The following is a 14,859-nucleotide window of genomic DNA, read 5'->3' as shown; positions in this document are numbered from 1 at the left end:
GATTGAGCATTAAGGGAGGGTATTAGAATAATACTTTATTATTTATTTAATGCTCAATTATGTAATATTATGTAAATATTTCTAATAAGATCTTTCCGATCTTATTCGCAGTTTCTTTTTAGAAACTTGTTATTTTGTACATTTTGTAAATCTTTTTATTGAGCATATTTGCTCATTGTTAATACAACACAATCATTTTTTACCAATTATGATCCCGTAATAAAAAAATCATGAAAATTGACGGACAATTTTTTTCAAGAAAAATTTGTGAAAACCCTAAAATGTCGCGCAGAAAAGCACCAAACATCACGCGACCCTGATTTTTTAGGAAATAATCAAGCAAAACCCTCCCATGATTTTTTGGGGTAAAAAATCAGAAAACCCAAAAAGATAATTTTTGTGGAAAAAATTAATAAAACCCATAAATAATTTTTTTGGAAAAAATTATCAAAACCCATAAATAAATTTTTAGGAGAAAAATTATAAAGCTCGCAAATATTTTTTTTTTAGAAAAAAATATTATAAAAACCCCATGATTTTTTCCGACAATTTAAAAAAAAACTGAATAACTTGTCGTTGGAAAACGCCCAGCCTTGAATAACTTGTCGTTGGAAAATGCCCAACCTTGAATAACTTGTCGTTGGAAATCGTGGATCACGTGAAAAGCCAGTTGCAGGGTCGCAGTCAAAAAATACTGCGGTGAAGAATAGTCATACTTAGTCTCTGTTTTTATCATTTGCAAGGTGCTTCCAGGATGGCGGAATCAAGCAAGGCAGCCATTGTCTCCAGGCAGGCATTGATCAAGGCGGAAATGAAAAGTTTTCTCCCTCATTCTCGGTTGAATTCAAGATCTAGGCACATTCAACCTGACTGCATTCAAGATCCGAATGTCCGGAACAGCAGGGCACAATCCATCCCCGACAGCTATCAGAATTGTGAAAAGTGGAATTGTTGCGGCAACTGGTTTTCCTCCTCCTATTCAATGCCCATACCTAGTCTTGGAATGTGCAACACATTACAATCTGGTGCGAAAAACAATCTCAACGCCAGATGGCAAGTTGCTGGCAACATTGACTTCGGAGTCAATTGGTGAGGCTTTCGGAATTCCTTCACATCATTCCATGACGTACAGGACCAGCAGCGGAGCTCAGGCAATATATGAAGCAGGTCCTGCCAAGTGTGCTGATTTGATTAATAAACAGTGGTTGTTGAAGCCTAGAGTGCACGTTTCCAAGATGCCAAAGACTCTCACCATCTTCGAGTTCAAGCAGGAGTATGTAGACTTGATAAAAATGCTAAGCAAAGTAATGGGATGCCCACATTCTGTGAACTTTGAGGCCTGGATGTTCTTCTACATAGGCGAGATCATGAATTCAAATACGCTGATCGACTGGGCTAGATTGATCAGTCACTACTTGCATGAGCAATTGAAGAGCTTAAAAGAGAAAAGATCCCAGTCCTTTTTTATGAGCTCCTACCTGTTCTATATGCTTGCGCGAAGAGGAGGATTCGATGGGCTGCCAGCAAGAGGAATCATGGGTTGTGAACCAACTTAGTTAAAAGTACATGAATGTTATCCCCAACTGCATCTCCACAATATTAATTCTTACAGGTTGGCGAATGACACCTTCACCATGTACTTGACGCGGCTCATGCAGAAGAAGTTGCACGTAAGGGAAGTCTGGATTCCCACATTGAGGCAGCCGAAAGCTCTTCACAAGTTCAAGCAGGAAGGGAAGCCCGGATGGACAAAGGGAAAAATGCCCCAAAGAGGCCAAGGACAACAAAGAAGAAAGATATCCAACAGGTAATCCCACAGGAGGTTCAACAGGAAGCCTAGCAAGAAGAACCTCCACAAAAGAGGGGCAAGGACCAAAAGGGAACATTCGCCAGTTAGTTCCTCGAGTGTGCAGGAAGTTGAAATGTTTCCACATACCACGGGCTCGCTTCCAGGGAACATTCTAGCAGCCGATATACTCAACATCAATGCTTCGCAAGCACATCGTCAACCGATAAGTCAAAGGCAAGAAAGTCCCCCACACCAGGAGGAAGCTTGCCAAGATAGCTTCATGGAGACTATCCTTGGTGAGATGGAGGAAGAATCTCACGAACAGGAGCATGTAGAATATCATAGGCACTCCATCCCCGCTCCAGACTGGTTGATAGGCAGGCTGGGGAATGAAGCAAAAGGAGGAACCAATCCTGCTCAGGAGTTAGAAGAATTATTGAAGAGGATGGATCGGCCAGCGGAAAGAATTCTCTTCCAAATCACATCCAAATTTCAAAAATTTTACAGATTTGGACTCGTAGGAGAATTCTCTTCCTCCTGGTCTTGAAACCCTAATTTGTGCAAAATTCCTAAAAAATAGGAGATGGTGAAAATTGATGGAAAACCTTCTCCAAGCAAGGAAAGTTGAAGAGACTTCAAGAAAATTCTTTCTAAATCAAAGTTTCTCTCTCCAACAATTCTAGATGTGCAAGAGCGGATATACGACGGCAGGGTCCACTTGCATGGCGAGGATCTATTGAACGCATGGCAGTATGGTGGTGCATTCATTGCTGGAATATTTGACCAAATGGCGACCCAATCATTGAATGTTGAATTTATGGCAGATTCCATTTGCATGCAGTCGCCGCATGTAGAGATGATGGTGCATTTATGGCATCATGGAGCAATTTTGCATCGAGGCATATTTATTGCATTTATGATTTATTAGGCGAGCTTGATGGATGATGGTGAATTCAATGCAACAATGGACGCCATTTTTGGCAGGAATGTAATCAATTGTATATGGGTATGATGGGTTATTAATTGTCGATTCCCACCTTGTTGCATCTTGAGTGGAGAATCTTCTAGGGTGAAACCCTAATTAGGGTTTTGCATGTAATCATGGCCTGAGGCCTATATAAAGGGGTGACCCCCCTCATTTGTAAGGGAGGAGAGATTATTATCTGAGATTGTTGCATCAGGATTGTTGAAGTAGCCAACTTAATACATTGTTCGATTTTGATGGTGTATTCTTGTTCTATTTTAGCAATCTGCATGGTCTTGCTCTCTTCAATTAGATTAGATTTGCTTACATGTTGTTAGGAGAACCGGATTTGATAGGAGTACTTGTTGCAGAATCTGAGCTCATACTTTTGGTGTGCAGCTGATTGTTGTATATCGTGCAAAGTTAGCCTGGGCCTTTTGTTATGTGTGTACGCTTAACTTCGATCATCAGTGAAGACTATTCGATCCGATGGTCCATATTGGTGATATGAAAAACCTCTACACACCCTTTGAAGATTGCACTGCCTTCGCGTAGTTGTGCTCTGCTGGCGAAGCGAAGCGTGGTTTGATTTTGCATGAGTGATCATGTCTCCTGTTCTTAGGATTAGATTAGCTTTAGCATAGTTCTCTCTACCCTACTCTCATTTACTTTCTACATAATTCAAAAATCAAAAAATCTAAAACTAGGGCTTTCATTGCAAATCATCCATATAGAAATCCTCGAGCTTGCATGAGTTTATCATCTTCTTCAATTGAACATTCGTAAGGCCCCTTGGGTTAACAGCAAACCCATCAAACAACTGAGTCACATCCACGCATTGGAGGAACCTTGTAATTAGCTGTTTGAACTTTATGCAATCTTAGCATACGGATTAATTTTGATCAAGATAGGGTTAGGTGACTGTTGGTAACTTTATTGTGTTCAACGCTGTCAAAAAACACGTCAACACTACTCCCTCTAAATCAATATGAACAAGATCCTTGGAAATCAAATAAAGCAGATCCTCTAGCTACTCCCTCTAAAGCTCAAATTCTAACATCAACCTCCTGACCTCTTCGTCTAAGGTTGCCTCTAATGGATTGTCAGACTCCCTCTTTTGAAGAAATGTCCCCAGCTACCAACTCAGTCTCATAGTAGCAATTTATCGAGTTCTTCCTTTCTTGAATGCAATCTCTTTTGCTTCTTTATCTTCTGTTGTTTATTCGCAAGTATCACATGTTCAAGAACAGCATATGTCTCCTCTCTATCTATTCAAAGAGTATCATATACGACAAATCCTTCACACGTATACACAATCTTCTCTCACCGATTAATCTCCATCAAAAGAAGCCATCTTAGAGAAAATCAAATGATGATCAAGTCATAATTGTTTCGCAATTCTTGTAGAGCACAATAATCACCAATGTGCATAAAGCTATGCAACTGGCCAACCTTAAACCATACACACACTTCCCAATGAAAAAAAAGTTCCAACATCTTCAATTGCTGAAAAAACACGTTCACACAATAGCGACGGGTCTAATTGGTATCTTAATAATAAGATTTTGGGTGTCGTCAAGATAAGCACCATGAGAATCAATTAGTTTGTGTGTTATCTATGCTCCCACATTTTGCACGCACGTCTACACGAACCTGCAACTGCAATTTCGACAAAATTCCTCACTTCCTTATGATTAGATGGTTGTCCATACACCATAATAGTTCTCCTGTTATTTGCGCAAGTAGAGACCATGTTCTATTAAATGCATATCCTGCGATTATTGTAATCCATTCTTGAGATGGCATCTTCTTTGAGGCACTCTCCCAAACAGTTCACATGATGCTTTGATGGATGTTGATACTCTATTCCGAAGCTCCCATTTTACGTGAGGCATGAGTATGCTGCTAGAGGTTTATGGCGCTGCCCTGCTAAGCATATTTGCTTCCAAGTTTCTAAAGCCTACCAAAGCAAAATGCTCGCTTGCAATATCATAACAACATCAACTGCAATCCTAATGAGATTCGTATATGACAGCTCATCTGGAGGCTCTGCGTGTTCAACATGCCTCAACCTCCACAGCAGCTCAGTCTATAGTCGAGCTTGAGCCTTCCGCTCGACCCTTCGCGCCCGAAGCTTCGCTCGACACACCTGCAGCTCACGTATACCAACCCAATGGTGTTCTCAGCAGCCATCCCACAGCCTAGCTGAATGCTCATCCCGTCACACAGTCGGATGCTCATCACGCATTTTTCAAAATATACACTGTCTGTGTATGATTCTCTCACGATTTTTTTACACTCTCCATCAACAACCACACACATATATACATCGTATCTTTGTTTTGAGAGGATAAAAATCTTCAGAAGGCACGATTCTTCATTACATTGTTTTGAATTTTTTATGAATATTATAATACATAATCTTCTAATTAACTCTTTACTAATCGTATTTCCATATTGTTGTGACGTTTTCACACATCGCCCCATTGCAAATGGGGACCCATGTTTTTTGCTTTTTAGGGTTTGTTTTCTAGGTCTTTTAGGGTTTTGTTAGTTAGCCTTTGCATTTTGAGTGTCGCCCAGGTGATCACATGGATAAGCAAGTCCGGCTTGAGTGATGTCTTGATCCTGAAATTTGGCTAAGTCTGGAATGTCCTGAAATTTGGCTAAGTCTGAAAGTCCTGATCCTGAAATTTGGCTAAGTCTGGAATGTCCTGATCCTGAATTTGACTGAGTCTAGAAACTGAAAAACCTCAAAAAACTAGATTTTGCAATATAACTCCTGGAGGTCTGAAACCACTCTCAAACATCCTGAAAGTATATATGGAATATAACTTAAAGTATAAGAAAGAAGAAACATAGAAGGAAATGGAATATAACTTTAAGGCAAAGCGCTCCTGTCCCTCACCAAGGGACCAGGGCGAAAATACTTATTTGAGCCATTCCTGGCCTTGTTTGGTTAAATTGAGACATCAAAAGCATGGTGAAGGACGAAATGAGCATGATAGAGCATCCAAACTTGATCAAAAACAATGAAATGATGAAGTTTTTGCCTAGAAGGTCAAATTCGCTCCTGTCCCTCACTGAAGGACCAGAGCGCTTTTCTTTATATGCACAATTTTAGACCTTTTTTGGACATTAACTTTTATTCATAGCATGAAGTAAGATGATATCTTCCTTAGCCAAGACATTTTTTGATGAAAATTGTAACGATTTGGCCTAGAGAGCAAAATTCGCTCCTGTCCCTCACTGAAGGACCGGAGCTTGAATCCCAAATTTGCATTATCCTCACAAGACTTAAATAATTTTGCGATTGGAAGAGGCCAAGGGGAGTGTACTCTGTCCGTTGAATATAATTTAAGTGGGCCACAAAGGAGAAAACCAACCTAAATGACAAGTTCGCTCCTGTCCCTCACCCAGCGACCAGGGCTATTTTCAAAGGGCGCTCCTGTCCCTCTCCAAGGGACCAGAGCGATTTTCCCTCAAGGCAAGTTTTTGGCAAAAGGAAAGCAAGTTTCGCGTTTGAGGTGGGTGGAGGAAGACACAATCGATCCGTTGAAGATAATTTTCGAAGCTAGCAAAGGACGAATTGGCTTGTAATTGCAAAAGTGCTCCCGTCCCTCACTGAAGGACTGGAGCTTGAATTTCAAATTTGCACTGTTCTTGCAGGATCAAGACAAATTTTATGATTTGAAGAGACCAAGGAAAACATGATTTATCCATTGAATATAATTTGGAAGGCTAACAAAGGACGGATAAGCTTGGATTTGCAAAATAGCTCCTGTCCCTCTCCAAGGGACCAGGGCGAAAAACTTAATATCCAGTCCTTCTCGCCAAGTTTGGACAAATCTAAGCCAAGGCGCGAATTTGAAATGATGTTTAAAATGCCTCGAGGTGGAAAGGAGTTACAAGGACCACGAATTTTGATGACAATTGGCAAAAGGCGCTCCTGTCCTTCACTCAAGGACCAGGGCGAAAATCTTGGGAAAGCACGTTTTTGCCTTGAAGAAGCAGGTTGAACATGCATTAAAGGACGAACGAAGATCATTGTTTGCCTCCAAACTTGAAGTGGCGATTTGAAAGACAAAAACCAAGGGCAAAAGGTGAAATCGCTCCTGTCCCTCACTCAAGGACCAGGGCGAAAATGGTTCTAAGGAGCATTCATTCCAAAGATTGAATTGATCAAACTCAAAGTTACGAATGAAGATCCCAGTTTGGACGTAGGAGATGAAGTTTCAAACGTGAAAAATGCAAGATGGAGGACCTAAATGTATAATCGCTCCTGTCCCTCTCCCAGGGACCAGAGCGATGTGGTTTGTATCCCTTACATCTCTCATGTTTTGGTGCCAATAAATGTTGAAATACATTAAATGCTAAAATTCGATAAAAACTTTGAATTATTTGATTAAAATGGCATTTGAAAAATAGCGCATAAGGCATTTAATAATTGATTGGGCCTTTTTAAAAATTGAAATTATTAAATACAAAGGCATTTAAATTGATTAATTATTAAATTAAATAAAAAGGGAGAGCGCTTGGGGTTATATTTTTATATTTTTATAAAGTCGGCCTCCATTTTATTTAAATTTGCTTATTATTTGCCTTATTTCTAAAAGTCGGCCTTTGTGAAAATAAAATGGTGAGCGCTCTATATATTTGAGGCATGTTTTTTCATTATTCAAATCATTCACTCATCATTTCAAGTGCGATTTGGAAGAGCAATTTGAAGGAGCGAATTTCTACCAGGAGTGGAGACTAAGAAGGGCGAAATTCATATTGAAGGCTAGAGGTGGTGAAGTTGATAAAAGAAGCACATTTTGAGGACTACGATCCACATTTTGCCTAGCAAACTTGCTTAATTTTGCATCTTTTCTTAGATTTAGTTCTCAAGTGGAGGTATGGCGAGATTCTCCTAGTCTCAATTTTGAATTTTCAATTTTCAATTTCAAGTGGCTTAGTTAAATTTAGGAAATGATAATTCAAAGATTTATCATGAGGTTTCCTCATTTAAAACTTAAATCCTCTTTCTAGTCTATATTTCCACGTTGCAAAACATGTTACTAATTTTGAAATGTTGTGTAGGTATCAAGATGGCAACTCCAAGCTCGAAAGATCTACAAGTTGGAAGACTCTCCTCAAGGAAAATCAAGCCAGATCAAGGACGGTCTCCTCCAGGACGATCAAGCAAGGACAAGGACGATCAAGCGAGGACAAGGACGACCTTCTTCGATCCATCCTAGCATCGACAAGGACGGCCTTCTTTGGACTATCATCATCAAGGGCGACCTCTTCCAATCCAGCATTCCAAGGCGAGGTACATCATCATCCTGCAAATCAAGGACACAAGAAGTTAGAACAAGGGTTCGTTGAGGAAGCAAATAGTTCTAGATGAATTAATTAAAGCTAGCTTCTCAACAACATCAAGTTGAATATCTACCAAGTTACAAGTGTCAGACGAGGTGGCATCCTAGTCATCACTTCTCCAATCAGTGTGGTCCACCTCAGCATTTCCAGATTCAATGTACCTAACTCATGGAAGGTGGCACAAACTCCGATGTACCTACCCCGGCTATCCATTGGTCGATTTTTCCAGAGAGGACATGTGTCCAAGCAATACAATTTTATCATTGGTCGAGCATTAAATGTTATGTAATGGTTGTAACAAACCCTAATTAGGGTTTTCATTGTTGAATCTTGGCCATTGATCTCGAATTGATCGAAGCCATCGAATTGTATTGAGGGCACTATATAAGCCCTGGAATTTCATTTTGTAAAGGTAATTAGCAATAGTTAAAATAGTTAGGAATAGTTGGAAGCAGTTAGAAGATAGAGAGAGAATAGTAATTAGAGTAGAGTAGAGAGAGAAGGCAAAGATTGTTGCCAAGATGTTGTTGTAAAAGACTTGTAACTTCATTGAAGAAATGGTGAAATTTATGGGTCGATTCGACAATTTGCATGGTCTTTATACTTCTCATGTTTGATTTTATGATTAGATGAGTGGAAGAAATGTGCTTGATTGATGGTGAAATTCGTATATCCATACTACTAGCAGTTTGTTGATTGCAGACTTGCCTTGCGTAGTCAACTGGAATCATTCAGCTTAAGCTTAACTTCAATTGTTGCTTCTTCATCGATATGCATCAACCTGATGGTGTCTATGCCTGCAGTGATGATTTGAACATCATAAAGCTTTCCTTCGAAGATCGCACTAACCTTGTGGAGATGTTCCTATGATGTCAAAACAAGACTTAGTTAGAATTTCATCAAAGATCATTCATTGCTCTTACATTCTTAGTGTTAGGATTAGATCCTCTCCTCGCCCTCGTCTTTTTTCCTTTTTTCAAATCTAAGCTAGTGAAAATCCTATGTTCCAGCAATATTCAAAGCAAATCAGAAGTTCAGGCATCAAATGTAAGTCCCCTTGTGATTCCAGCAAATCACATCATACCACAAAGAGCTTATCCACACGTAGAGACCCTACATACAAGAACCTTGAAGTCATCCTGATTGATCCTTTTTCGCGACATCTTCAGCATTCGGAGGCTTTACTCAAGAGAGGATAAGGTACCTTTAGGTATTTTATTCTGTGTTTGATAGTGTACAAAATACACGTCAACACATATGTAATACGATGCGTTCACAACACATTTTGACTTTATTCAAGTACATCTTCCTTCGATCATGATTAATCTAGAAGATCCTGCCGCCATGTATTTCCCTCTTTTTTGTGTGTGTCGATTTGAATGACAACTAATTTTAAATTATATCTTTCAATTTTATTATATCATCGAGCCTCCCTATCTCCCGTGGAACAAGTCTTCTTATGCGTTGTCTGTATTGGCTACGCGGTTACTTCATTATACAAGATCGCTATGGTTCAGGAAAGTATTCGATAAGTATGCTCAAGGAGATATTTGCGTCTTCAATCACGTTGCCTTTTGTAAATGTGATAGAATATACTTCAATTCAGTTCTTTCTACAGACCATTGTGTAATATCACACCTACTCTTGTCTTATAGAATGCAGTCGCTGATTTGAATAAAAACAATGGCCGCTCTGAACAAAGACTTTTGTCTTCCGTATACATGGTCGATGTTCTTATAACAGCTGCTCTTCACACGATTGCTGTTTGATGATGACTCCTATCAGACAGATATATAATATATGTTCCTTACCACGTACTGTTATCAATAATGCTCAGTGACAATTGTCCTTGTATTATGGAATCGCTGTCTTCAAATGTTGACTAAACATATCGGCTCCGTAACAAACTAACACGATATTAATATTTTTAATATGTGACACAATCACTATGTATTCTGATCTGAATGGAAGTCGATTTGATAAGATTTAAATCTTCAGTTTGAATCACACCATTATTAAAATAAAATCGCACTATTTCTTCTTACGTCGCCAACTCCTGGTAATACTAAACAAAGGCCTTATAGATTATTTGATGATACAAACTCTTCAATCTTTCGACTGTGCAAATTGTTGTTCTTGTCTCTGTTTGGAATTGCTGCATACTCAAACCGTATTTATATATCTGTATGCTGGATTGCGGATATATAAATGTTTACTTATGATGTATACATTCTGAGTATTACACTGTATCAGCTGTAGGTTCACTTCTGCATATACACTGTATAATATATGTACAATACTGTGTACATCAAATGTCACCATCCTGTATCATTACCAGCAATGCTCACACAATCTTTGCATCATTAATTTCAACGGGCAAGAAATAGGAAGCAAATGTTCGAAATATTCGCTGGCTCTGATACCATGTTAAAGTCCCAGGTATTGCCTTTAAATTCTTTTTATTATTATTATTATTATTATTATCTTCTACACTCAATGAGATCACACATCTCATAATATATATGCAAGAGGTGCCCTTTCACCAAGACACACCATACTTTATTATAATATTAAATAATTAAATATTAATGATTATATATTAATATAATATTAATATATTATTGTATTATTAATAATTATAACTATAATTATATTATCACAATGACTAATATAATTATATTTAACATAATATAATTAAATTATCTCACAACTAATAATATAATAATTATATTATCAGTATAATTATTATCAATATAATCACAAGCTTTGTGTTATTTATGTAGGCATGTGGATTCCGACCACGGCTACAATAAAATCAACACTCCCTCTTAGCTAGGGAGGAATCCTACTTGACATCTTCTGGTTTGTCTTCCCGAAGCTATCTTCAACATGCATGTGATGCATGGTGGTTGCAAATAAACCTCTACACATCTCTAGCATCATTGACAACTACTCTAATCCACTCAATCTTCCCATGTCCTTGAGTACATTGTTCATGACATGCACAAAGCATGGAGTCCACCAAATATGTCTATAAGCTGCCTCAACAAGTTTCCTGCAGCTTTGCACATATGTCAATTGTCACTACTTGGACCACATTTTGTGACCCAACCTCTTCAATAGAATCCTTGAGGACCTAAAACTAAAAATGACCATCTTTGCAATGCCCTCAACAATCAACTACCTTAAGAAAATATGGGCCCTCTATACATGTAACCATGATATTGATGAGTGGATAATGCCTAATGTTCGTCCATCCATCCATGACTCCGTACTACATCCATTCTTCACCCAACATTCCTTCATTTTCTCCATCAACACATTGATCATGGAAAAATTCTTATACAAGATCTTGGTCCTCAATTGTATCTCACCTAGTGACACATATGATGTTCCTCCCCTTGCTACCATTGACATCATCTCCTGATAATAAGGAGATCGAGCTACATGAAATGGGAGAACTTGCCAATGGCATCATCTATATCATCCTTAAGCTGCACATTGAACAAATCAGCTATGGGTTACTTGTCAATTTGTGTTTCCTCCTACCTTCTCCTACATGGGAATTGGAAGAACCCAGCATCACTCCTACTCTCGTCTACAAATTATGACTAGAACTATGTGGCTGGCTCTACTAAACTTGAATCCTATGAGACAAAGTAATAGGCATAGGTGTAGCTGCACTAACATCAAGAACACCCCATAGCTTGTTGCCAATGGCATCATCTATATCATCCTTAAGCTGCACATTGAACAAATCAGCTATGGGTTACTTGTCAATTTGTGTTTCCTCCTACCTTCTCCTACATGGGAATTGGAAGAACCCGGCATCACTCCTACTCTCGTCTACAAAGTATGACTAGAACTTTGTGGCTGGCTCTACTAAACTTGAATCCTATGAGACAAAGTAATAGGCATAGGTGTAGCTGCACTAACATCAAGAACACCCCATAGCTTGTTTATCTCAACTTTGTATTTGAGGTTTGCCGCGTGCACTAAAAAAGGACATGTATCCACACCTTTCCCTCGAACAAAAAGGTGTTCATTAACTCTAGTAATGCTGCCATAACATTGTAGATCACAAGAGTGGCACTTCCACTTGTGCCACCAGAAGTCTCTAGCCTGCTTAGTAATTTTGCTGCAAACTGTATGAGAGGAGACTTACGATCAAAAGGACCCTTACCATACTCTGCCAGTAAAGCAAAGGGGCACTCTATACTTGCAGCTACACTTGCCATGGAACTAGTTTGGGTTTCAAGTTCAGGGTCAGCCCCATGGTCACCCCCTCAACCTCAAGTGCATATTCAGATTCACTATGCCATGAGAGCACATTGTGACACTGCAATAAACAATATAAATTCAAATTTTATAAGTTTCAGCCTAGTTCGACAAATCTGAAAATAAAATTTAAATTTTCAATGTTGAATCTTGATTACAATATGAACAATCAACAATCAACATTGCAATGAATCTATGAAAATTATATTTTGAAAAAGAAAGTTGAAACTTACCAAAAAAAATTGAAAAATCAATCATAGAATCCTACCTTGTGATAGATAAATCCTTCCAACTTGGTGTAGGATCCTTTTCTTCCTCTTCTTCTTGCTCCTTCTCACCTCTCTTCCACTTGCAGCATTCCAGTCACACTCCTCACCTCTCTTGCCCTTGCAGCTCCTCTTCAACCTAGCTCAAGATAAGAAATTGTGAGTGAATGTAAGGATTTTTTTGGGTTTGAGTTTAGAGGGCATGGAGGGGGCCCACTTCCCATTAGGATTCGACCATTGGCACAATAATCAATAAAAAAAGATTTTTTTTATTTTTGTTGACTGTTTGTCAGCCCAAGATGGGGGATGCCTACGTGTTCCCAAGACGGTTGAGGGATGCCTAGGCATCCCCAGGTGTCTCTGCAATCCCCAGAGAACCGATGGTGGCGGCAGTGCAGCAAGGGGATGTCCCTCCCCTGTCCCTGCATTCCGAGGAAAATTGGCAAAAGTGATCAAAATTTCCACCCAAAAGTGGCAACAATAGCTAGGTATATTTTAGGAGTAGCTTGGCTATAAGAAAATCCCTACTCATATGATAAAAACATGGCAAGAGTAGCATAAGCACGCACTTAGTGTAACTTAGCCTTCCAAAGTTGTCTTCATTTGATAAAAAGTGGGAAATGTAAAGGAGCCTTGCACTTGAAACATCATTAACATTTTAATGTTTTAAGGCAAGTGAAAAACTCGGCAAAATTAGACAAAGCACAACCCTATTCTATAATTGCCATTTTAGAGGTTTTTCATAAAGTGGCAATGGTGAGAGATGCACATGCCTTAGTTGTAACTAGCGTTTCAAAGCTTTAACATGTCCAACAAAAGTGGCAGGGATAGTGTAAGCGGGTTGTCTATGTTATCTTTGCCAAGTGGTAAAAGTGTTATATGCATCCCATAGGCACACCTAGTAAGTGAATGGTGTTCAAGTAACAAGTTGAGCAATTTGTATAAGCTGGATTGACAAAACATGACCAAAATCGGTGCTTGGGCTTGTAGTGGCAAGGAGTTTCCAACCTCCAATAATGATGTAAACAGTTTATTACAGCTTTGCAGATCTTTGATTGATAAAAGATATATATGCTGCATGCTTTACCATACCCCCATCCTTGAACTTATATCAGTGTTTATGAATACTTAAGACAGCAAGAACAAAGGTCTTCAATGAGGAATAAAAGAGTATTCAACCACTATTTCCAACCTTGTCAAAACCCTTACAGTTTTCTAATCAGAACAGACAAATAGAGTTTCAAATTCAAATGTTTGGCATACCGTCAAGCTACGGTTTTAGTATTCACTAGATACAATGCCACTTCAAAAATTTAGAATGCTCATCTACGAATTGCTACTTTTAGTAGTGGCCATATTTGGCAGTGGCTTTTTCCGGTTTTTTATTTCTAAACAATGATTGAGATGAGATAAGATAAGATAAGATGAGATGAGATGAGAGCCTATTTCTAGGCCACTTTAGTTAGTTGTATTTTATAAGTTGTTTCAGATAGATTTCTTTCTTTCTACTTTTCTGCAGCTTTTGGAGAGGATGACCTAAAACTTTTACTTTCAAGATATTTAACTACTATTCTCAAAACCCCTAAAAGCTGTGCAATGTAACCTATAAATAAGTGCCTTGGGCACAAGATATTCTTAATGGAAGTTAACCCTATGCTTATGGTGCAGAATTTGTTACCCAAGCTGAAATTATTGTTTTACTTTGTAATTTCATGATTTAAATCAAAATTAGATCATATTGAGTCAAGTTTTGTAATGATATCATGTGCCTATCTAGGCTGTACCTATGCATGCAACATAGCCTTTCAATTCCTAAAATTGTGTGTTGTTCAAACTGGTATTCCTTCAAACCTTGTTTGCAGCAAACTACTAGTCTCTATTTTAGTTAGTAGTAGTCGTCATGTTTGTTTGTGTTTCGATAGTTTCTTTTCCACGTCTGAAAATCTCATCTACAAGGCTTGATTGTTGACAATCTAGGATATGTATCCAATGCCAAAAACATTGGCACTCAATCACTTTCATTTATGCAAAAAAAAACCCTCAATAAAATCTTGTATAGTATGCATACCCACATATCTTGTCTATAGTTTTAGGCTAGAGTGAATTTAGTTTGGTTTATTTCAATCTTAAAAACTTCCCCGTATAATTTCAAATGCAGTTTTACCTCGCATGCTATTCTGTTTTGTGTTGTCTCACAA

The 14,859-nt window shown here is 38.5% G+C and overlaps 1 protein-coding gene across 5 annotated transcripts in view; it reads right to left on the bottom strand.

Annotated features, from left to right (window-relative positions):
- LOC131077964 (serine/threonine-protein kinase BLUS1) overlaps positions 1–14,859 on the bottom strand; it is a 121,703-nt gene that overhangs the window by 95,460 nt on the left and 11,384 nt on the right. The gene's annotated exons all lie outside the window — the stretch shown is intronic.

This window comes from Cryptomeria japonica, chromosome 5 (genome assembly GCF_030272615.1).
Source record: "Cryptomeria japonica chromosome 5, Sugi_1.0, whole genome shotgun sequence".
NCBI classification, from domain to species: domain Eukaryota; kingdom Viridiplantae; phylum Streptophyta; class Pinopsida; order Cupressales; family Cupressaceae; genus Cryptomeria; species Cryptomeria japonica.
The sequence above is the reverse complement of the archived record's forward strand: the minus strand, read 5'-3'. Positions and strand labels throughout refer to the sequence as shown.